This window comes from Athene cunicularia (genome assembly GCF_003259725.1).
Source record: "Athene cunicularia isolate RWA chromosome 1 unlocalized genomic scaffold, athCun1 chr1_part2, whole genome shotgun sequence".
Taxonomy (NCBI): Eukaryota; Metazoa; Chordata; class Aves; order Strigiformes; family Strigidae; genus Athene; species Athene cunicularia.
The window spans coordinates 65,330,415-65,355,682 of record NW_020799092.1 but is presented as its reverse complement, the minus strand read 5'-3'; the positions used below and the strand labels follow the sequence as shown (position 1 = coordinate 65,355,682).

Below are 25,268 nucleotides of genomic sequence, written 5' to 3'. Positions count from 1 at the left end.
AATAATTAATGTAAGTTTCTTTAAAATGTGCCTAATACTATTTTTATACCCACCTAACATAAAATAATTAATACAATGGTTCAAGGACAACAAGCAGAATTGTGGTAGGTTTCTGCATAATGAGTGGTTGGTTGGTTGGTTTGACAAAAAGGGCTTATAGTTAATTATCTAACCTCTCTCCTCCTCTTTTATAAAATACTTTTAGAAACAAATAACTGCAACTTAAAGATAATCATATTTAGTGGTTCTAATACTTCAGGCTGTTAAAACAATCTTATGCAATTTTATCGTTAAATCTGCATAATTGAACACTAAGAACAAGTGTTACAAGACAAGAGCCAGAAACTTTACTTGTTTCTTCAGAAGATTATGAAAAATGAATACTCATGGAAATTAAGTACTTTCTATTACATTAGAAACACAATGAAGTGTGAGACAAATCAGATAAATATCAAAATGTTGACTTGTCAGTCTGGTAGTAAGTAATCCTTCTCTGATCTAAAACAAGGTCTCAGATAGTAAAACTTAAAAAAAAAAAAAAAAAGTGCAAGTGTACTCTATTCTTAAGTAACTGGACAACATTTGGAATAAAAAAAATTATATAGTCAGAATTACCTCAGTGGTCCTTGTTATTTACATTAAGAGAAACTACTGGGCTAATCCCTTTGGGTACTAAAAATGGAACATTGAAAATTGCATGACATATCAATGGCTTTTTTTTTTTTTTTTAAATAATTAATATATATATATATATATATAATTAAAATAATCCAAATAATGTCTGTTTTCTCCTTAATTTTTCTTTCCTTCCAGCCTCTATTTCTTATCTTCTCAGGTAGTTTTCCCAATTAGCATGTTTTGTCTTCTCACAAAGAGCCTGGATGGTTTCTCCTCCAGCTGCAAAGTATATACATCATGGTCAACATACTTTTCATGATTTATTAGATTACACTGTATCCACACCCAGATATTCTAAAATGTTAGGAAATGTACCCTTTATTACATGCCTTTAGAATGTATAAAATTATGGACCATTTCAGTAGCTATCATGCATGTTTACTCTGTATCTTATCCCTTTACACAAAGAAAGAACAGAGAAACATCAGATGCTGGTTTGTAGTGCAATACATTAATGTGTTGCAGAATACACTATGAAGTTGTGTATCTATTGATAATTATCAATTGCTAATATTTTAAGACCTTCTGTCATCTCATGTGAACAAAAGAGCAGCTTTCCAGCAAGCAGAATAGGACTAGTATTCCAAAGTAGCACAGAAGAGTGCACAGACTTTTATAAGCTTGCTGTGGGGGTTAGCTGACTGTCTGTAGAAATCAGAAAACCTTTTCAGATGCTGTATAATACTGGAGAAAAGGTGGCAAGTGCATGCATACAACAGATGAGACAATTGACAAACTTTAGAATGGCATTGTAGTAAACAAATTGTAGAATACTTGATATTAACAGCATACAGAAATGAAGACTATCTGTTAGATACTTACGGTCTTTTTCCTAAAGTATTATTGGTCTTGCATATATTGGGTTTTACAAAAGATTGTTTTATGAAACCTGTTCTATTTTATTAAAATTTTGCTATTTACTACTAAATTTATATGGCTCCATGAAAACAGATATGCCTTAATTATCACTATCAATTTATTCTGATTGATAGAAATATCATCAACTTATTCTGATTAATAGGTCTAACAGATTTTTAATAGCCAGTAGGAAGTGTTAGGTGCTTTCACTGTTTGTAACTAACACTGTTAGTTGTCTTCACTCCAGTCAGTGATTTCTAGTGGCCTTCTTTGCCATGTAGGTGCATTGCTGGCTTGTTGTCAACTTGTTGTCCATCAGAGCCCCCAGTCCCTTTCCACAGAGATGTTTTCCAGCTGGTTGCACCTCAGTGTGAATTGGTGCATGGGGTTATTCCCCCCTAGGTACAGGACCTGGAATTTCACTTTTCTAAAACTTCCTGAGGTTCCTGTTTATTCATTTCTCTCGCCTTCTGGATGGGATCCTTCTGGATGGCAGCACATCCATCTGGTCTATCAGTCACTCCTCCCAGTTTTGTTAGCAAACTTCCTGAGAGTGCAATCTGTCCCATTATCCCAATCATTAATGAAGATATTAAACAGTACTGGCTCCTAGGATGCACCAATAGTGACTGGCTTCCAGCTGAACTTCATGCTGCTAATCACAATCCTTTAAGCCCAGCAGTGCAGCTGGTTTTCAGTTTGCCTCACTGTCCACTTACCTAGCCTGTATTTCATCAGTTTGTCAATGGGGATATTATAGCAGACAGCGATGAAAGCCTTTCTAAAGTCAAGATAAATATCACCTTATCCACCAAGCCAGTCATTTAATCATAAAAGTCTATTGTCTTGGTTAGGCAGGATTTTGCCTTTAGAAAATCCATGCTGTTGATCAACTCCTAGTCACTTTCTTGTCCTTTTCAAGCGCGAGTTTTGTCAAGAGCTCCTTGTTCATCCATGCAGGCCTCCTGTCACTTTGTTTTGATTTCCTACTCGTAGGATGGACAGTTCTTTACCTTGAAAGAGGTGATATTTGAAAAGAAGAGGTGATCCGTCTTGTCTCCAGGACCATCTCCCATGGATTCCTGCAAGAAAATCTCTGAACACATCAAAGTCTGCTCCCCTGATGTCCAGAATTGTGATTCTACTGCTTGCCTTGTTCCCTTCTCTCAAGATCCTGAACTCCATTATCTCATGGTCACTGCGTACAAAGCTGCCCCCAAGCCTTTACATTGATCACAAGCTTTTTGTTCGTAATTATTGTGTCCAGCAGAGCACATCCCCTATATCTGTATCCATCTCCATGTCCCTCTAGTTGCGTGAACTACCCTACTACATCTCTGTGATTGCAACTATATCTGCCCTGCACCTGCATGCAGACCTCTAGTTCCTCCTGTGTGTTTCCAATGCTGTGTGCATCAGTGTACAGACACTTCAGAGAAGTATCCAGTCATGCTGATTTCCAGGAAAAATAATGAGAGCTTCCCCTTATTCTGTTCTCCTAGCACCTCTTTATTTGTATGGATACACTAGGGGTTGGATACCTTCTTACCTCTTTTCTTGATTATGAGGCATTTCATGCCCATATCACCCTGCTCCTTTTGCTTGCAAACCTGGTTCACTGCTTTCTTACCTGATTGTGGGTTGCCATCTTCCTTACACCATCACCCTTGTTTTAAAGCTTTCATAAACAGATCGGCCAGACTCTTGGCTTTTTTTTTTTTTTTTTTTTTAAATGGTGTATGCAAACATAATAGTAGTGGCCATACATTACGTAATTCCTGTATCCTACAGAACATTCAACTTCTTCCTGTTCTTTTCCTAATCTTTCCCAATATCTTAGGCTTATCAGTGTCACGGCAAAATAGTAAATAAGAGGAGAGATTACAAAACAAATAAAACTAATAGGAACAAAAAAAGGACCTAAACAGTCAGGCACTAGGAATTCATAGACTTGATGCTAGAACATGTTTTAAGAACAGACGTAAGAGAAGATAATGAGTTTACGTTACAGACATGTATAAAGAGCTCTTTCTAGTTCTTGTTGTCTTGAGATGTTAACTACCTGTTTCTTTCCTCCTCAAAAACTTAGTAAGTATTAGCCAGCTGGGTGCCAATTATTATTGCTAAATAAGTCTAAATGTTCGTTGTTATTCTTCCCTTCTAGATGAAATAACAGTAGCTAATAAAATGACCTGACAGTGCTCTTAAAACTAATATGGTTTAATCTTCCCTGTGGGAAAACATCACAGTACAAGAAAAAACATACTTAAAACAAGACAAATTCTTCCTTCCTTCAAATTAGGAAGGCCTGTGCTTAATATCTCATCCTTCATAGAACTATAAACCAATTCAGATTGCAAGGTACCTCTGGAGGTTTCTAGTTCAACCTCCTCTCCAAAGCAATGTTAGCCATAGTTGATTTATCCAGTCAAATCTTGAAAACATCCAAGGACAGAGACTTCACCGTCTCTCTGGAAAACCTCTTCCTATAATTTTCTGCCTTCATGATGAAAAGGTTTCTACTGTACCCAGTTGGAAGCTCTTTTGTTTCAGTCTATTTCATTTTCTCTTGTCTTCTCACCATGCACTATTCTGAAGAACATGGCTCCAGCTGCTTTACAATCTTTTCAGAGTTACATCTGTCCAAAGACAACTCCTCTCCAGAATGATCAAAACTGTTGAAATCTCTTATTCCCCTTTCAGGTCAAGTGTTCCTGTTTAGCAAGGTCTATCTTCTACAAGTGGCAAAACCTGGACACTGTATCACTCCAATAATGTATTTCAACTGATTAATAGATATCCCATTAAATGACCTGCCATAGTACTTTCAATTACAATTGCAAGTATTTTCAACTACAGCTTTTCCTCACATATTCCAAAGATTCAGCAGAAGAAAGCATGGTAAGATGATGGAACTGGAGAACGAGGTCTCCTAAGAAACAAAGGTACCAGAAAATGAATGAAGCCAACAATGGCAAAACTAGATACTGAAATAAACTTCCTGTGTAAAGCAGTAGAACAACTACAAGAGAAAAACAGCAAAAAAAAGCATGATGATTTAACAAGAGTGATAAAAATTTAACACCTCTGTTTTAAGAAATCCTTAAGGAAGAAATCCCTAAGGAAGAAATCCCTGGAGTTAATAACCAAATAACAGTCCCTTGTGCTTTATTTAACAATTCTGTACACTTTCCGTAGCAGCAGTTAAGAATAGGATAAATTACTATAAAAACTTTAGTCTGACTTGATGTAGGTTTGCCCTTATGAATTTAGAAAGTTCAGTATTGTAGCTGTTCCGAAAGCTAGTGCCGTCTTTTTCAAGAGAAGTGCTAAAAGTATTTGTTTCCAAGGGTGGAGGTATCTGCACACAAGCAAATTACAAAGTCAATGCATATATATATATATATCCAAGATCTTGAAGTCCCCTCTTATTGCAAATGAGTGGTCTGGAAGAAGTCATCACTGCAAGGTTGTGAAAGAAGAGTAATTTACTGTGCAGTTTGTTAGCTGACAATGTATTATCAGTGCTGAATAATGGAACTGTTATGCATTTTTCATGTGCAATATTGCAAACTATTATAAAAATACTTTCCTTTTGACAGGTCTCCTGCTTGTTCCTCAAGTGATCTTTGAGGGCTGTTGACAAATTTGACAACAGTAGGTAGCATCAGCAGAAGACCTCACTTCAGTAAGAACTGCTTGAGAGAATATAGATTTCCAGATCAGAGTCTAACATTTAATTTTACTACATACCTGGAATCTTACTCAAATGACAGCATAAGCAATAACATATGCTAGACTTTGTAGTCTGTTAAATAATACACTGATTGTAGCAATAATTATAATATCATCTTTAAGTCATGACAACTAGTGTCTGGAAAGCTATAAAATATTGAAGTTTGTTGAATTAGCAAACAAAAACATTTGAAATACCAAGGATAACTCATGAAAATATGATGCTAATTTATTTTGACAATGCAATTTCTATTATTTTTTATATTTGATAAAATGATACACAATGTAATGCATTGTTTTTAAAAATGATAGTTTAATAATTTGGCTGTCACTAAACCACTAATATTTAGTCTTCATTGAGAGGCGGAAAGTTGTTTCTAATTTTTAGTGTGGATTACACAACATGCAGATTAATGAAATGAGGAAGGTAATGCTGTGTCAGAAATGATTACTTTACGAGTATTTATTTAGAACATGATTTCTGAAATTAATCTTGTTATTGACATCAGAAAGGGAAGAATGAACTGGTTAACTGGTTTCTTTTTTTTTTTTTTTTCCTTCACTTTGTTCTTAGGAGCCACTTACATGATCAGAGTGGAGTATAATGATGAAAAAGCCTCCCGGATGCTGTGTTGGTAGGATTTATCCTATCATTAAGCTTTACAGATGCTTTTCCCTCCTGCTTTTTTTTCCAAGAAGAAAGAGAAAACGTAGGAGTGGGAAAATCATGGCACTGAGAAGAGGTCAATCAGAAGGACTCAGTCTTCCCTTTAAAGCATGATTTCTTCTGTCCGTGAGTGCTGCAACTAGGATCCATGCTTTTGTAATCTCAGAGTTTGTTACAGCGTGAATTACATGGACTATATGTGTAGCCTGTTTGGAACCTAAACTTGGGCCCAAATGTAACAGCTCACTCACTACAGAAGGAACTCAGAGATGAACTGACAGCGTGACTGGAGATATGAGTCAGGTCCTCAGACAAAAAGGCAGCTAAGAATAAGGTATTAATTTAAAGCTATCACTGATAAGAGGAGAAACAATCAATATAGGGAAAATAGCAGATCATGTATAAAAAAAGTAAATCAGAAATCCCTTTTTAATCTTTTACTATAAAAGGATTCAGCAATTTATATTCCAGGGAATAAATTTATCATCGGTTGAACTGGAAAATGAGCTACTATAGGCAGGATGGTTTTAAACACTTTTTGTGTCTGAATCTCTAACATCTACTACTAGTCATTGGGAGACTGCACTAGTCACAGGAGAGTGAGCTGACAGGATAACTGCTCTTGCTTATTGTGGCAGTAGCTTAAAAATGACCCTCTAGACCTGACAATGGTGAGGAGAATTTAGTCCATGCCTCTAGGTCTGATTCTTTTGCTCTGCTCTGGAACTTTACTTCAGGGCTCTAAAATTAAATGGGAAGAGTTAAATTTGTCTTTAAGACATATTTATTCCTGCTCCAAGGTAGGAAGCTGTCTCTTCACAAATTGTGTGGAGTTCAGCACATTATTTGATGTGTTTTTTCAGACAATTCAGTTTTTCCTTAATTCCTGGGGACATGTTTGTCCTCTGGAGCTTTGGTTGTCTGTGAGAGAAAACAATACAAGAAAATGGAGATCTTGAAGTCATGTGTTATGGGATGCCAAAATGTCTTTCTTTAAACTTGATTATTCCTACTTACTTTCCAAGCAGAAGTAAATCACAAATCTGTTCTACATTGGTCTAAGAAAGGCATAGGAATATCGTATTTAATAGAACTCACTAAATTATCTAAAGATTTAAGCTATATGAAATCCTTTGAAACTTTCTGAGATGTTGTGTGTGACTTAGAAACCAAAGAGATGAAGCATGTACAATTATGTAAGGTATAGTTGCTGAGGGCCTTGACAATGTTGTTTGGGTTTTGGCTATATACATATATATACATATATATCTAACTATCAGCTAATATTTTAAGAATTATAAGAAAGGACTTGTTATCCTTACAAAAGCCTGAACTGTGCTTGACAAATTGTCTTTAGCTAAAAGTTATTTACAGGACATAACTGGGAGAAGTCATGCTAAGTTTCAGCAGCTGTATCAAACTGAATGGCTACTTATAAAAATATTTTTACCCTCTAGCTGGAGGAAAGAACAGTAGTACATGTGTCACAGATTGAGCTAAGATGAAACATCCTTCTACTTCAAGCATAAGACAAATGGGAATAGCAGATAGAAGCTCTAGTATATGCTGAAAGTAAATTTACTTGAATAGCTACACTTAATACTGATAAAACACCCCAAAGAAAAACTTCCTCCGTACACAAAGAAGCTGCAGAGGAAACAGGAGGAGGCTTGTTATGACAAAAATAAGAGTATAAAGAGGAAAAAGCACACCACTGTTTTTCATCTAATGATTTCAGTTTGTAGTAACACGTACAGGTTAATTGAGCGCTCATTATCGGTGTTTAAGTTTAAACTGTAGGAGTTTTAACTTAAGCATGTAGTTTATGGCTAAATTTTAGATACTGTTGAAAAGATCATATTTAATTCCCTGAATAACCAGGAGACACAGTTGCCTTCAAAGACCTCTACAGGGACAGCCTTTCTGTCTAAGTGTCCAAACATAAGCAGGGACAGACTTTTTCCAGAGATTTTCAAAGGCATCTTCTCTCCAGTGACTATTGACATTTTATTCAAGAGCACTGCTTTGCTCCACTACCATCTACATTTTAGGTGTAAGAGCACTGATGGAACCATGCAGGCTAGTCAAACAAACTCACCATGCATTGCTCGTAGAATTGGAGCAAATGTGTTGCTGCAGAGACATACATTTTGTACCTGTCCCAGCCGTTAACAAAATTGTAAGTTTATTAATTAAATAATATTACCAGTTTAAAAAAATAAGTTCTAAATATCTCAGCCTCATCTAAAACATGATAATAAATTTTTTCAGTGGTATTTCACTTTGTAAAGCTCCAAATACATAAATGACTATTATTATTATTTTCCTATGTACTATTCAGCAAAGTAATCATTTTTCTCTTGTGGAGTAGAGCTGCAGGGAAAGAAATTACAAAAAACCTAATCAAATTAATTTAACCAGTAGAATTGCATAAGGAGAAGGTATTACTGCATACAAAAGTACAAGAATCAAGACTGCAGACTTTATCTCAGATTATGTATTGGACTTTTCTCCTTGGAATGAATTTAGGCAAATAACAATTTTGTTTTCTGATAATGTTTTATGGTCTATTTGAAGTATATGATATATGACAGATGAGGTTTTACTCTTAGGAAACAGCTGTAGAAGCACACTGGCCAGAAGTATAACTATGTATGGGCATCAAGAGATAATCTGATCCTGCATTTTACTACATTATGTTTATTTTTATTTAATTTGCTTTTATTTTTCTTTCAGAGCAAGGAAATATAATTGCCACTCCTTTACATGCTTCTCTGTGATGTCAAGTCACATCAACATAATTTGCAATTAGAGTAGCAAAAATGGAAGAAATTTCTAAATTCAACTAGATAGATGCCAGTCACCTCTGACCTTCTCTTTGAATGATACTTGCTCATTTTGAGTCTCGCTCCATCTATCAATATCTCTTGCATAAACTTTTCGTAAAGCAATTACTTCAAATTGACACACCCATTCAGAACCAACAGGACATTTTTACATCTCCCAGCTCCATAGATTCTTGATGGCAGAGATATCAAAGAGCAGAGTCAATCTGAGTCTCATTTCACTTTCCTTTTAAAGCAACATTAAAACACTTCTAACCAGGTGTGTTAAAACATTATGGGCCTTAAAACACTATGAGCCATCTAATTTTCAGGAAGAAATTTCTCATTAAAACAGAAGGGAAGGAAAACGGATTAAGAAATAAACAGGAGATGGTGCTACTTGCTTAGAGGAACAATTTTCACATAATGGTAAAGCAGAGAGTTACCTAGTTGCCCTGCATTGAGAAGACTTTTGAGGCCATAAAGCAGTTCATTAATGATTCATTAATAGTAGAAATTAGGATTAAATCTATGGATAAACAATTTATATTGCTCTCAAGACAAGAGTTTGTCTTCCACAATGTCCTGGAATTCAGAGAAGATGAAGATGTTCTAAAGCCTTATTTGTTTGCCACATCCACGGGTTATTTCTGTAGCTTGGAATCTGCAATACAAATATACTTACCCCCACTCCAGGTTTCTCTCACCAAATTGGATGATACTTCTCTTGGTTATTTTGCTTGTTTGCTGACAAATTAGATAATCCAATTTCCAGGGGTTACTCTTCATACTCTTCTATGCACAGGGAGAACTGAAATTAGCTTTAGGAAGAATGACACTCCTTCCTCTTCCTCACAAAGTCTTACCATTTAGTAGCTAGGTTTTCAAAATACTACTTTCAGTATGAAGAATATGCAAAAGATTCAAAAGCAGCTGTTTCACTTTAAGAACTTCTCAGAATGTCTTATTGTATCAAGGGATGCTCTACCTTGTAATCTTTGATATAGATGTGTGAGAAAAATGTAATTTATCTTTAGAACTCTGGTCTTTCACAGATGAATATTCTCTGTATTCAGATTTGTGAACCTGAACTCTGATTTGTGTCAGCTTCTGAAACCTGTGCACAATACTTACCCTGTCTGCACAGATTAACTGAGGTGAAGTATTTTAGCCATCAGTTTCTTTCACTAATTCCCCAGATTACTAGGTCAGTAGAGCTCAAGAAAGAATCAAACAAGAATTAAGATGAGGACGGTAGAGGTAACCCTCTCAAGACAACTGCTAAGGTTAATTAAGCAGGTTTTTTTTCTTCAAAAGGCTTCTGCAGACTTCATATGGGGAATCTGAAAAGGAGTTCACTTGAAGGAATAAATGTGAAGAAACTGAACTAAGTAAGAAAATGCAGGACTTATCTCTGAAAATGACACAATATATGATGTTTTGACAAGCAAATAGTGTTTCTAATCTTACCTTGAATTCTAGGTAGTACTTCAAAAGATTTTGCTGATAAAAAAACAAGTTATCAAGGTATATGTTTAATCATATTTTAGGTCTGGAAGAATATGCTCTTACCAAATTTTCTTAACTGAAGACTAATAACCATAAATTCAATTTAAGCAATTTTTCAGAGGCAATTATGCTCCAAAGCTGCAGTATGACATGGTAAATTTGAACCTTGTAAACGTCCTGAATCATACTCACTTAGTCTTTTAGAGGATGGTACTGAGATGATCCAATGTGAAATTAAGGAGAAAAAAGAAAATATTTGAATTATTATTTCCAAAAAGAATGGTGATGACAAAGTACTGGCTTTTAACTACAAAATATATTGTTAATCTGCCTTTCTGGCCACAGATGTACAAAAATACTTTGACTTTACCTTTACTAAAGTCATTGCTCAGGATATTTCGATGAGAAGCTAGGTCATATGCTTAATATACCAATATGACACAGGTGAAATGTTCATCTTGAAATGAGAGATGTTAAGGACAGCTGCATGACATAATGGGAGAAACTTCAGTGTGAGAAGGGGTAAAAAAGGTGGTTTTATTTTCATTTTCTGGCTTGTAATTTTTTTCTAATAGTAAATGTGCAATATGGTTCTTGTAGAGAGAAGGGTCTCAGTTCAAAATTTTTTTTTTTTTTCTATCCAGTACGCCTGTGATGCTGTTGCTGAAGTGTGGTGCAGCAAGATGTAGGCTAATCCATGCTGTGTTCTTGCCTTCTGCAGATGAAGTAATTCAGCCTAATGTTAGGTTAAGTGTGTCTTCACAGTGACTGCAATGAAAAGCTTGCCAAGGATCTGTTCTTCTTTTTTTGTTGTTAATGGAATATGAATCATAAATAGATATAGAATTGGAATGGAATTAGAAATCTTTGAGAGGGACTCTAAAAGGAATTTGGAGTCTCAGATCCCTTCTTATGTTTTTGTAGTTGTGTTAATTACAAAATGTAGGTCTAAGGTGGGCTAAAATGTTTGATGTCAGGGAAAGAGTCATGAGGTCTTTGGAAGAAAATGAAGAGAGCTTTCATGTCAAATTCATTTGGACCAAGATTTGCCTGCTAAGTGTTTTTATTTTTAATTGTCTTTGTCAAAAATCAAATGAATGGCATAGGAAAATGGGAGATATGCTGCATTGATTTTATGTAAAATATAACTGATTGTAGAAGCTATATCTGAATTGCCCTTCTGAAATCAGACTGAATTAAATCCATGATAGATCATGTGAAAGATTTAGGGAGACACCAAGAAAGATAGTTTTGATATTTTAGGACTCCTTTCCTGTGGAAGTGTATTTTGGTAGTATGAAATCATCCATGATAACAATGTTTTCAGATGGATATTTTGGGAAGGAGGGAAGGAAGAGAGAAAGGGAGAAAGGGCGAGAGAAAGGGAGAGAGAGAGAAAGAGAGAAAGAAAGAAAGACAGACAAATTCTTCGAATTTGAGATGTCATGCAAATCAGCTGAGTCCCAACAAGAAATCTACTAGTCTAGACGTGTAGATCCGGCAATACTGGAACAAGGGGAGTGGGGCATTTCAGACATTACATGTACAGCTGCATAGGAAACAATCTGTAACACTAAAACTGAAATATTCTTCAAACATATATCATGAAGTGATGAATATTATCATAAAGTAATACTAATTAAGATAATGTACTGTCATATGAGTAAGAAAACATTAATCTCTTCTAACCTATGTGGTGAAAAGACTCATTTTTCTTTATGTATGACCTAAGTACCAGTGTTATTTGTTATTCATTTCTGCTTTAATTGTATTTCAATTTTAAAATTACAAAAATAAATCGTCATCCATTTGAGTCTCTATTTTCATATAAGCCCATAGTAACAGTTAGTAAGATAGAAGTTATTAAAGAAGTAGATGATTATACCTCTGAACATCTGGGTACTTCTGAAATTTTAGTTAATTTAACTGACTGAAGGCAGAATTCTCCATATGTATAGAGAGCAAAGTGCTAGAGCTACAATCCTGCATACAGTTTTGTGAAGAATTTTGACCTGAATTTATATATATATATATTTTTTTTTTTTTTTTAAGTTCAGTTTTTTTTTTTTAAATTTTTTTTTTTTTTAGTTCAGACAAAAAATAAAATAAACAATGCTCTCACTACCCAATCCTTCCATATAAAAAATGTAAGAAATTTTAGGTAGCCTAAAACAATACATGTGACACAACTGTACAGAAAAGAGATCACATTTGTAAATTAGTTCTGAAACATGTTCAAAATAGGGTTTCGAACTGAGTCTGAAGGCTGATTTCTTGGTTTAACCATAGACTTATTGTTCAGTTTTTGTAAAGCTCTTCTACATTTAAACATCTGTAAAATATGTATAGCTATAGTTTCCAATTTACTTATGCTATTCTAAGGCTTAATGTGTATATGCACACTGACTATATATTTTTGATGAACAATGGAAAAGGTTCACATCCTTCTATCTACCTTGAACAGAGAATTCAAACTTTCTGAATCATAGGCATATTTTGTAAATTCTTTCTAGGTAAACATATGAAGATTTAACACTAATTATTAGCTAAGCTGCATCTCTTTAATTCATGATGACCAACATATTAAACATATTCTGCTTTTGAATTTTGTGTGTTAGGAGAGATTTCTTCAAAATGTGTAAGTAGTTTCCCTCGAGTGATCCACTTATCTTTTAGGAAATACAAGCATTATATGAAATCTGCGTATTTAGAAATGGCACTTGTAATGAATAAATCTGGAAAGTTTCAATAAAACTTACTACATAAATAACTTTTTGACATTTTAGATAAGTATCATATTCTCTTCCCTTTTGTGAAAAAAAATCCAGAGTTGCTTTTAGCATGGGAAAGATAAAAAATGCATGTGAGTGCATTTTCAATAGTTCTATAGACACAAAGTGAAAAAGATGAAATCTTAGGGGTTATTTTAACTTTGGTTTTATCACTATGGAAATGACCTTGTATTTAGACTGTGTAAAACTTTAAACAACCATGGCTGCTTCTGCTTACATATTCATCTTAGTCTTATAATGCCATTGGTGTCACATATTTAATCAGATGATATGAAGCATAGTGTCTTGAATGAGTTCACTGGATTTATTTTTCTACAAAGTCTTAGACTGGATTAATGCAATAACCTCTTATCTTTAAATTTGAATATAGCTACAACAAATCTGTATTTGTAAAACTGTTGTGGTGAGCTCACTTTAAGTAGTGGTTATTAAAGCAAATTCAAGAAATGTTCTTTTCAGCAGCTTCACACAGATCATAGTAGAGGAGATCAGGAAGGTTAAAAGAGAAAATGCCACAAAGTCTCTTTAATGGATTCAGAGGAACATTTCATTTATCTTTACAGCCTCTGCTCCTTTCTCATACTCATGCTCAACAGATTGTCTGGAACATTTCTCTTAGATTGTACTTGCCTCAGGCCAGAGTGGGAATAACTCAGATCCCCAGAGCTCCTAAACCTTTTTTGACTGTTAAAATTTACTTCTCAGCTTGAAATAGTAAACAAAGCCCATCCTGCCTCAACAGCTCTTGATCATGAACATATGTATAAGATGTGTCCATATTAGGGGTGCATTTGATGGTTTGATGGTGTTTTCCTGGTGTCTGAGAAATTTCCCACTCCAAAGTAATATCAAGCTCTATTTAAACAGAAAAGAAAGGAAATACTTCATTGCGTGTAGTTGCAGCACTCTTTGAAGGAAAAGTAACTGAGGAGACTCAGCTGTTACTGAGGACAAAATCTGAATTAAAAGCACCAGATGTTTCATATCAATCTCTGTCCCATGCAAGTGGTGTGCGGAATTTTGATTTTTATTCATATCTACACAAAACCATCTAAAAGAGATACCTGAGGAAAGAGACCAAAAAGGCATTTTGCAGCACTCTTTTGCAGCTCTGGGGAAAAAAAATACAGAGAAGAAAAAACAGAAAAAAAAAAAAAAAAAAAAAAAAAAAAAAAAAAAAATCTAAAGTTGAGAGTCCATATCTTCTCTGGAGATAGACCAGACCATAAATGTTTCTTAACAAGTGGCAGTATAATTTAATAGTATTCTTCACAGTGTCTCTTGAAAGACAATGAGACATACTTAAGGTGAGTTACCCAGTTTGGTGTTTGGTTTTGTTTTTGTTTGGGTTTTGTTTGTTTATTTGTTTGTTTTTAATGAATGTATACATACAAATATGTACCTCCTTCTCACTTAGGCTCATTTTTACATGTCACACCCAGATCAAGTACTAAACAGTTAGTTCACTCATTCTTTCCCCCCTTGGTAGAGGCAGATTTCATACAAAACCAATATATCCCACTTAAGAAAATTAATAGTACAAAATTTGGGTGTGACTAGGACTAGGAAAATGTTGTAAAGAAAAGTATGAATCTTCATTTATTTGGGAAGCTAATTAATGCAAGTGGGGCTCTCTTCCCCTGTTATTAGCAATTGAAAGGATTCATAGAAGTGAAGAATTAAGAAAATAAAAAAGGAATATTTACAAAAAGTGGATTAGTAACTCATAGTCAGTAATGATAACCCACAGACCCACACTGCAAATCTGTTTTTAAGACTTACACTCATCTGATCTGGGAACAGAATAAACACTTTCAGTGAACGATGCATGGAACAGAAGTTATCAGAAAAATAAATGTAAGTATGGAAAGAGTAAATTCACTGAAATAATGCAGTAAAACTGTAGTAAAACTTCATTAAGGTAACAAACTGAAAGCAACCTTCTTGTGTCTTGGAGAGAAACCATAAAAACCACAGAATCACAGGATGGTTGAGGTTGACAAGGACCTCTGGAGATCACCTAGTTCAAAACCTTCCTCAGATGAGGGTCAGCTAGAGCAGTTTGCTCAGGACCATGTGAAGCTGGTTTTGAATATCTCCAACAATAAAGACTCCACAACTTCTTTGGGCAATCTATTTCTTATATTTCAGTTTTTATCCAATTGTTCCTGTCATTCTACTGAGCACCAGTGAAATGTGTTTAACTCTTTAATTTTTAGTCCCCCGATCAAACATTTATATACGTGGATAAAATTGCATCTGAGCCTTCTCCAGGCTGAACAATCCCAGCTCTCTCAGCCTCTCCCCATATGACAGGTGTTCCAGTCCCCCAGAGACCTTCATGGCCCTTCATTAGACTTGCTCCAGTACTTCCATGTCTTTCTTGTACTGGGAGCCCATCATTAGACACACAACTCCAGATATTTCTCACCAGGGCTGAGCAGAGGGGAAGGATTACCTCCTTCAACCTGCTGGCGACCTATTGCAGCCCAACAGGCAGGTGGCAATCTTCGTCACAGAGGCACATTCCTGGCTTGTGCTCAACTTGTTGTCCATCAAAACCCCTGTTCTTTTTCTCCAGAGCCACTTTCCAGCCAGGTTTCCTCAGCCTGTACTTCTACATGGAGTTATTACTCCTAAAGTGCAGGACATGGCAATTCCCTTTGTTGAACTGCATGAGTTTCCTGTCAGTCTATTTCTCCAGCTTGCTGAGGTCCCTCTGGATGGTAGAATGTGGTATATCAGCCACTTCTCCCAGTTTTGTCTGCAAATTTGTTGGCTGGCTTCCTGCTGGTCTTCATGGTGCTGATCACAAACCTTTGAGTTGGGCAATTCAGCCAGTTTTGTGTCTGCCTTACCGTTCACCGTGTCAATGAGGATGTTATGGTAGACATTGACAAAAGCCTTGTTAGTTGACATAAAGAATATCTGTTACTCTCCCTTCTTCTAATGAGACAGTAATTTCATGAAGGATTATCAGACTGGTTAGGAAAGATTTTCGCCTCGTAAATTAATGCTAATGACTCCTCATCATATTCTTGCCCATCATATGAAAATGGTTTCCAGGATGATATACATAATTTTCGCAAGGATCAAGGTGAGTCTGACTGGCCTTTAATTCCTGGCCGCACTTAAGTCAGGAGAACCCAAACTCTTGTGGAATCTGCGATAAAGGTTTGTAAAAGGCCCTTCACAGATAACTAAAAACTCCTTGTTCTGCAGACATAAAAAGTCGTGGTTTTGAAACAGAAGGTAGATGGATGTACATATGCTGAATGGAATTACTTTCCGAAAACAAATGGAACAAGGAAATCAATAATATGATCCTGATTACTTCTAAAATGGAATGTCATTTAGTATAGGCAGAAACACATTCTGTTGTGAGTAGAAGTTTTTCCACTTACATCCTACTGTGAGGGTCAGAACTCTGTACGCCCCAACTAACATGCTCTCCAAGGTATTGGCTCATAAGCATCAGCTTTCCAGATTTCATTTTCAGCTAAACTAAAGGCATTCTGAGGCATCTTGAAAGGAACTAGCAAAACCAAGTTTGTTAGGATACTCAAGATTCAAAAATCCCTGTGTTCTGATCTTCTCAGGAGGAAGAAAAGTACTCCAGGAATCACATCAGTATAAACAGGTCATCTCTGGGGATTTTGCTGTAGATCAGCTTTAGGTTCCTATGACAGACTGAAACTAGAAGTGCCAAGTCTTTATTGTGTTTGAAATGCCAAAGCACCTTAGCAAAACTTTATAGTCTTACCATATGTATAAACCCCCCTGAATTTGTATTTCATTCTGAATAGCCAGCCAGTAACTCCTTGTCCTAAAATATAAATAGCAAATGTACCCTTTTCAGAGGTATTTGAGAACCTGGGTTGTGAAGTAATGGCCTAAAATATGAAAGCCCAGATGGCCTACCTGGGGGCTTCTAAATTATCTGTGAGAAGCAGGAACATTTTGATGAGTTTGTCTTATGTTTTCTTAGGGTATATACAAAGATAGGAATGCAAATGTTAAACCTATGAAAACTTCTATTTTGGAACCATTGTCTTTTTTCTTTGAGCATTATCCAATTGTCATAAAAGGTAATTTCTGTCAATAAATGACTGTACTTCCCTCAAATGCAACTGAAGCATATAATAATTTATTATTTTTTTTAAATTACTGGATATCATAGATGTTCAATATTCCTGTCACAAATGCAATGCTTAATTTTATGTTTCATATTCATGTGATTATGCAAATGTACCACAGTGTTAAATCTGTAAGTAGTACTGCTGCTAACACTTTGTTTTCTGCTAGCCTAGATCAGTATGAATATGACACAGTATAAGTGTCGAGTTCAGTATGCTCTATAAGCAGGCAGTGTTTACATCATCTGACTGACTCAGGTAACTGGACATTTTAGATGGTCATGTGAAAGTGTTATGCTTTCTGGAACATTTTAGTTTTATTTCAGAATTGCTTATTTGCACGAGTTGTTGTTAGCTGACTGAAATGATCAACCTCAGCTAAAATATTCAGCTAAAATATTAGCTATTTACGCTAACAGACCCAGGAGTGCTTTCCATCTCCCATGTCTGGGTGTGTGCCATGGCTAACACTCAGCTTATTTTTACCTCCATGTATTCTGGTTTCCATGCAAATAAAATCCATACATAGAGCAACAGAATATTCCAGAGCCCTCTCCCTAATATAAAAGTGATGGTGAATACAAGACATGTTTATAAGCTCCAGTATAGATTCAGATCTTTGCTTTTCTCTGGCTGCTAGTATTTATTTCTTTATTTTTTGTTATGCTAAGGTCTCAGTTATGAGGTCTCAGGACATTTAATTGTAAATGCTGACTCACATTTCCCATTATCTTTCACCTAAGGATATAGCCTAGTATGGTAGAAAGAGATAAGAAATAGACAACATATCTAGAAATCTCTCAGTTGATAAAGAAGACTAGCATCCACCCTTTAGGCATCAGATAAAGGATGTTTCCAACTGATGCTTATAAACAAGCTATTGAGACCACTTTGTATATAGAGGGAACCTCTATTATACACTCTCTAATCCTTAACCTAAATTTATCAACAGTATGCACAAAGATTAAAGTATCTCTAACTCTAATGCATACTTGTCAAACGTTTTGTTTCTATTTATGTGACCAAGATTGTCAGAGATCACCATGAAAGGATATCCTCAGCTGTTAGTGACAATGATAGAAAAGGAGTTAGCAGAGAGACTGAGAAGACTGCTCTTTCAATTGTAGATGTATAATTTACAAACTTGAATATAAATCTGGAAAATTTTAGTGGAAGTTAATACTTTGCAAAGAAGCAAAATAATGGTGACAAAATTAGAGTGACAAAATGAGAGTGACAATCTTGCTTTTCAGAGATTCAGAATAGCCCGACTTCTGCTGAGTTTCTTCCAAGAATTCTAACAAAAAAATTCAGTCTGGTAACCAGTCCTAGAAAGAATGCAAACTCTAGATGCCATAATACAGCCCTGAAACAAGCAGACAAATCTATTTTAAGTTTTGTGGTTATATAATGCATATATTTTTACATAAAATATTAACTGAGTGGTTCAATAATTTCCTATTCCTAAAACATTTGCAAGTGACCACCAAATGCCTACCTTTTTTTCATACCCAAAACATTTTATAGGAATTAACTAGAGTGAAAAGGAGAAAAACAATTAACCTGTTGTTTGAAATTGTATGTATGGATTTGATAGACACTGGGACAGAGAAAGACTATCCCAAATTACAAAAAATGCAACAGAAAGGTCATATGTATCATTGTAGACAACAGGTTTTAAAAGTTATTTCATTCAGTTGATATGATTTAAAAAGCAAACAGTCAGAAATTATTTTATGTATTTGTTAACAATTACATAAATCCATAAAGGACCAAACTAGAGTTCTGAGTTCTGTGTGGAAATAAAAATCAAATTCACAGTACCAGAGCTGATACTAAATAAACCTTCATCAAATTATTTCCTCATTTTTTATGTTTACACTTCAGTGAGGTGTTTGCTAAAATGCACCCCCACTTTTATAACAGAGAAAATAAAATCTTGTCAGACTGTCTCAGATGGAAAGAAAATTGTCAAGTATCATGCACTTGGTGAAAATGATGAGAGATTTGGGATAGTAAAGAGGGAAAGGAGTTAAGATTGTGTGGCTGGAAAATGACAGAAGAAAACCATTGGCTTCAAAAGTGGGAAAAGAAGGTAGGAAAAATACATTCTCCACTTCTGCTTCTTCACAGTGAATCTATTTTCTCTTGAAGTTTAATATAGTCTAGAGGGAATCCTGTGCTATTAATTCATGTTGGTATTTTACACAATATGAGTTGGCTTATCTGTGCTTTCCTTAGAAACAATGAAAAGTTTACTCTTCAACTCAGTCAGCTTTAAAACATTCTTAACTGCTCTTGAAAAGCTCCTTAAGGACTTACTACAATTACAAAATAATAATAAAAAAAAAAAAAAAGATTGAAGGTTTTAGAGTAGAAATTCTGAACTTCTTATAACAGCCCACATGCTAAATTCACTTGTCAGTATCTACTATTATCACCTCAATACGTGAAGAGTACTGGAAAAGAGAACTGTATTATGCAACAATATCATGCCTTCTGAGACGTCCTCTACATACTAAAATAGACAGAGAGTTTTGTTGTTTGGTGTGGGGTTTTTTTCCTCCTGAGATAGGTTTTGTTCTTTTTTTATTTCATCAAAGAAGACAAACTCAGGCTTATTCAGTCCTGGTTTATATCAACTCAGGATTCTCTCTGTGCTTTTCACCATATAAATTTCTGGAGTATATATGAAATTGTTGATGTGATATAATGTGCAATAATATTTTCAGTGAAAGATTCAGTAATACAACACATTTACAGCATAAGGGGCTGAGAAGGATAGACAGTCAGGCAATTAGAATACACTGATCTCAGACATTTGGGTAGAATTTACTAGTTCTCTTCTTTGGTGAATACATTTTCAATCTACCTTGGAGCAATGGAAGACTGTACCAAGAGCTGCAAAGTGGCTTTCAGTTAAGATGTCTCATGATCTGCTAGTTACAGAACCCTTGGATTCCACTGTGTAACCAGAAGGCAGAAGATAAGCAACATCCCTGCAACAACAGCAGTATTTTCCTTCATAAGATCATTCTCAGAAGTCTAGGGAAAACTGAACTTCAAGTGAATGGAGACCCTCATATTTCCCATTGTTTCTTGTACTTATAAGCATACAGAATTTTTATCTTGAGAAGCACTTAACCTGTCCCCATAGGTTGTCAACTGTCTTAAACACTTGATATTTCGGTGACAGACATCTAAGCCAGACAGATTTCTTTCTACCCAAAGCATTCCCCAAGTTAATTTCACAAATACAGCATTCCTCTGCAAGCTTTGAAAGAGATGGCACAACTGGAGAAGGTCTCTATATGGACTTAAGCAACTATTTCTTAAAATCTACCTTTGATTTATTATACAGTCCATTTCTGAAATATTTACAGTATTTTGCCATTAACATGGAAGACGTAATGAGATTGATCCTAGTAATTGCTAGTTTAAATCTCTTATAGTCCAAATCAACTTCTTCAGAATGAAGAATTAATTGCCAGCTAGGTGCTTGCTTAATCACTGTGTTAAGTACCATGTAGACAAGACTCCAGAAAATGTTTCAAGCAAAAGCAAAAGTCGAAGATTTAACACTTCTAACACATTTTCTTTATAGGGTAGAAAAAATCCATAAGCCTCTTGCAATTCTATGAATAAGTTTTCTCCTATGCAGTCTCTCTCCAGGCTTTACTACTTCAAATTTCAGTAATGAATATAGTGTTTATGAGTTTGTGTTGATCTGGCACAATCTGAGGTTAAGACCAGTGTTTATTCACAGCAGAAGACTGTAGTCATACTCAAAAATTCATTATAGCCTGTATTAATTTCATCACCACGTTGTCATTTCTTTCCTCATTATTCTCTCACTTTTAATTTCTGTTCAGAGGTCCCATTAAAAGATATCTGAATGAGAAGAGATTTTGTGTCAAAGATTGAAAACTCTTGGAGAATCCTTTTCTCACATAAAAGGCACACCACAAAATATCCCATTAGTGCAGATGCAGAGGATATGCATAGTATAACACAGTCATTCTGAGTTGTACTTAGAATGTTTCCAAGTGGTTTTGGTGTTAGCTACTCATACCAAATGTTGCTTTAGCTATAATTTATTCCTAATTATTATTAATTGTAATAAATCTACACATGGAACTAGAACTCTCAGATTTCATTTTCCATAAAGTTCTTCAGTGTATGAAAAGAAAGGAAATGGTTGAGACCTAATTTCACCATGAGCTATTTTTATGTCTTTTCCAGCATTCTACCTGACATAAAAGTAAGGAAAACATTTTACTTTTAAATAGTATCATGCATATAATGTTTATTAAGACACTTTCGTCGCAATAAACTTATAATTATTTCTAAATAACATATGGGAAATAAACAAAAGTGGAGTTCTCAGAAAATTTCAAAACATCTGTGACTATTGAATTAATTAATTTTCCTAAATTCAAGGAAGTAGTCACTATTATTAAAATTACCTTCTGAATGTACGTGATAGGATACAAATTCTCATCTTTAAATTATATAGACCATAACTTAGTTCATTAAAAATCTCCTGTCTTTCACTATTCAGTTTTTCAAGATACAGAAAACATCCTCTACTAGAAATGACTATGCAATTTCTCAACATCTCGAAAAATATATACTTTTTTTGCATTACTCCTGAAATCTCTCAGGCATGTAAATTCTAGTTTTATTTTGCCTTCAGTTAATATAAAATGCAAATATTTTGCTTCTGAAAAGTGTTAGAAGAGTGAGCAGAGGGAAAAAAGTTGTATCCAATTACACTTTACTATTATGTTTATATTTACTTAGCATGCAAAAAGTCCACAGAACATAGATCAGACAGAAACCTTTATCATCAAAACCCAGATAAAGGCAGTAATTCCTAAACCTAATGATGGATTCAGGAGATCCATGTGTCTTTCATCTTCCACATAAGAAAGGACCAAAATTCCATAATTTTTAATGAATAAACTATAGACTGTTCATTTACGTACATTTTTGAGAGTTAAGAAATACAGATCTAATTCCTACAGAGAGAGAAAGAAGCTATCTTTAAGAATATAGCACATAATTCTTTATGGCTTTGGCCTTTAGATCTTTTTGCCTTGGTTCTACCTCCTTAAAATGTTGTGACAATGATTACAATAAAGATAATGAAATACTCAGATGCTGTCATGATGGGGCCTTACATATGGACTACTAAAATGGTTAGATTAAGATTAAATGCTCCTCTACTTCCTAACGATGTAATTAGAAAGCTTTTAAATTTAAATGAAACACCACTCAAAATGTCTATCTCTGGCTTTGTGTGTGAACTAGAAGAGACATAACTGTAAGGATCATTAAGAACCCATTGAATAAAAATGCGAAAAAATAAGAAATCAACCAATGTTGTAAATATGAAAATATATATCTCTGCCACTTGTTTGCATTTAGAGGATTCCACATTTCTCCTCTAGCTAGCAGTATGAAATTGTTGTTTCTCTTATGTGGAAAGCCCCCAGATCCTCAACAAATGAAATGTGTTTCCTCCTCAGTCCATGTCCGCCGTATGATAACACTGTGTGACAATTATGGCCCACAAGTAACTGCTCTTTCACTGTGCCAGCAGAGATTGGGGCAAATCCAAGAAATTTAATCTCCTGTGTAAAAAAAAAAAAAAAAAAAAAAAATTTCACAATATTAAGAACTGTGCTTTGTGTTACCCATAAGGCTGAAAAAAAATTACATGGTAGGAGCAGTTTCACTCTGGAACTTCAGTAATGTTGTTTTGAAGTCAGACAACCACTGCAAGTGTAGTGCATCTTGCTCTCTCATTCTTGCTGAGCCATAACATAACGGTGCATAAAATCTTTATGTCACAGTGGATCGTACTCAGAAAAGAATTATGATTTCCAGCTTTCAAGCTTTCTCTTTCTTGTAAGATATCTATAAAACACATTTGCTTCTGAAAAAGAAGGTGGCTGCTTGGAGGGCATCTTTTTCAGAATACAGCAAAAATATAAAGGGAGAGGAATCTACTGGCAGACTACAAGTATCCTATAATGCCTCATTATTGGCCTAGTTTTGTAGGTATTTTGAGAGGAACTGGTTGTACTGGGTCTGCTTGGGATAATGTTAATTTTCTTCAGAGCACCCCATATAGTGCTATGCTCTGTATTTGTAACTTAAGCAGTGTTGATAACAAACCAATGTTTCAGCTGTTTCTGAACAGTGCACAGTGTCAAGGATTTCTCTGTTTCATACTCTCTGCACCTGTCCCACCAGGGTGTGCAAGAACTTGGGAGGGGACACAGAAATATAGAATCTTTCAGCACAGGGTAGTTAGAGCAGCATGCAGCGTCCATGCAAATAAATTCATTTTTATATGGCCACAAGGGGAGTTAGAAGTTTGAAGCAGGAAGAGATACCATACCTACAGAATGGAAAATTGCCTCTTTCATAACAACAGGTCTGGAAAGGATTTTGCAGGAAAGAAGTTGAAAAGAAAATAGTGTGATTTACCAGCATGATGTCTTTGCAAAAAGGACTACTGTCATTCACAGAAGATAAAAGCAGTAAGTAAAGTAATGTTTGTATTTACCATGTGTGACACTACTACTGGAATCATGCATACATCTGTGCTGTTGTCATTCTTTAAAAAACTGTTGTCATTATTAGAAGACTAGAGAATATAATTTATTTTTTTTTCCCCAACTATATAAAGAGGCCTTCCAGTGATAGATGTCAAGACCTTAATCTATTTATCTTATAAAAAACCAACAAAAAGAGCGATTTAAGGGCATAAGCACTTTCAGAAGAAAGACTAGCCATGTATTAAAAGAGTTATTTAGCAGACAAGAGCATAACAAGAACCATCAAAGAGGGAAGTCAGAAAAATTCAAGGAACACTCAGAAGACTTACTTATTAGAATATAACATGAAGGGAAACAGCTCAATTTTCATCTCTTGATGTCTTCAAGTCAAAACTGGATTTCTCCCTGGAAGATGTACTTACATCAAACACAAGTTACTTGTTTAAGATAGAAGTAAATGAGATTTTATATCCTGTGACCTAATTGCATTTCCCACTGGAACGCCAGAGAAGCACCAAAATTGTCCTGCTAGATATAAATAAGACTAAGAAAAGTCTATCACGTCAGCTCTGAATAACGAAACTATTTTTGTTTTTTGTATTGCAAAGCTACCCACCAGATTTCTCTTGACTGTTTTCAGTGTCATCTCTGAGCAATACAGAGTCTATCTGATATAATATGATTTTTTTTTTCTTTTCTGTTTGCATGTACTGAAAAGATTCTTTTAAGAAACTGCTTCGTAAATGTTGTCCTTTTACTGACCCCTATGGTTCATCAAGATTTCTTCTTTTAATGGCTTGACCATAGCTAGATGTTATATAGAATGAACTGATCTTGGCTTTCAGATTTTTGACGATTTAGTCAGATTTAATCAGTTGTCACTGTTTTCTCTACTATGATGGGTCCAGTGCTCTTAAGCCTCAGGAGCCATAAAGATGAAATGGAATGAACTGCTTTGCTTTTGTCACATGTCCTAAAATATGTATGTGTTCTAAATTATATGATAATTCCCTGTAACTGCAACTCATTAAGTTTTTAACTTCACAGAAATTTGAGTTTTGTAATTTCTAGCTAGTGCAACACTGAAATGCGAAATTCTGATGGAAAATTGCCTGCTAGACCTTAATGCATTCCTAAAGCTTAAGGAAAAACTTCCTCTAAATCATGATAAAATCTTCAAAATTAGCTGGGTTTAGTGTTGTGACAGTAACAGGTGGAATCCAATTTTGGGTAAACATAGGTGTCATATGCCCTTGCGAATGACCTAGAGTATCTCTCACTGTGAAGGCCGTGTGTTTTCTGTAGGTCTTGCGTTACGTCAGCCAGCCATGACATTAAATGCATATGTTTGCATACTTGACTCACTCCCAGTGTTTTAATTCATAATTTCATTTAAAGTGTACTGGGTCAGCCTGGGCTGGAGCTAATTTTCTTCATAGCAGCCCGCATGGTGCTGTGTTTTAGATTTGTGACTAGAACAGTGTTGGTAACACACCAGT

The 25,268-nt window shown here is 35.1% G+C and overlaps 1 long non-coding RNA gene across 1 annotated transcript; it reads right to left on the bottom strand.

Moving 5' to 3' along the window:
• Window positions 1-532: 532 nt before the first annotated feature.
• On the bottom strand, window positions 533-4,245 carry LOC113491548. Its single transcript, XR_003400432.1, has 2 exons — window positions 3,803-4,245; window positions 533-2,618 (listed from the first exon to the last, which is right to left on the bottom strand). It is a non-coding gene; the product is annotated as an uncharacterized LOC113491548 (long non-coding RNA).
• Window positions 4,246-25,268: the final 21,023 nt, after the last annotated feature.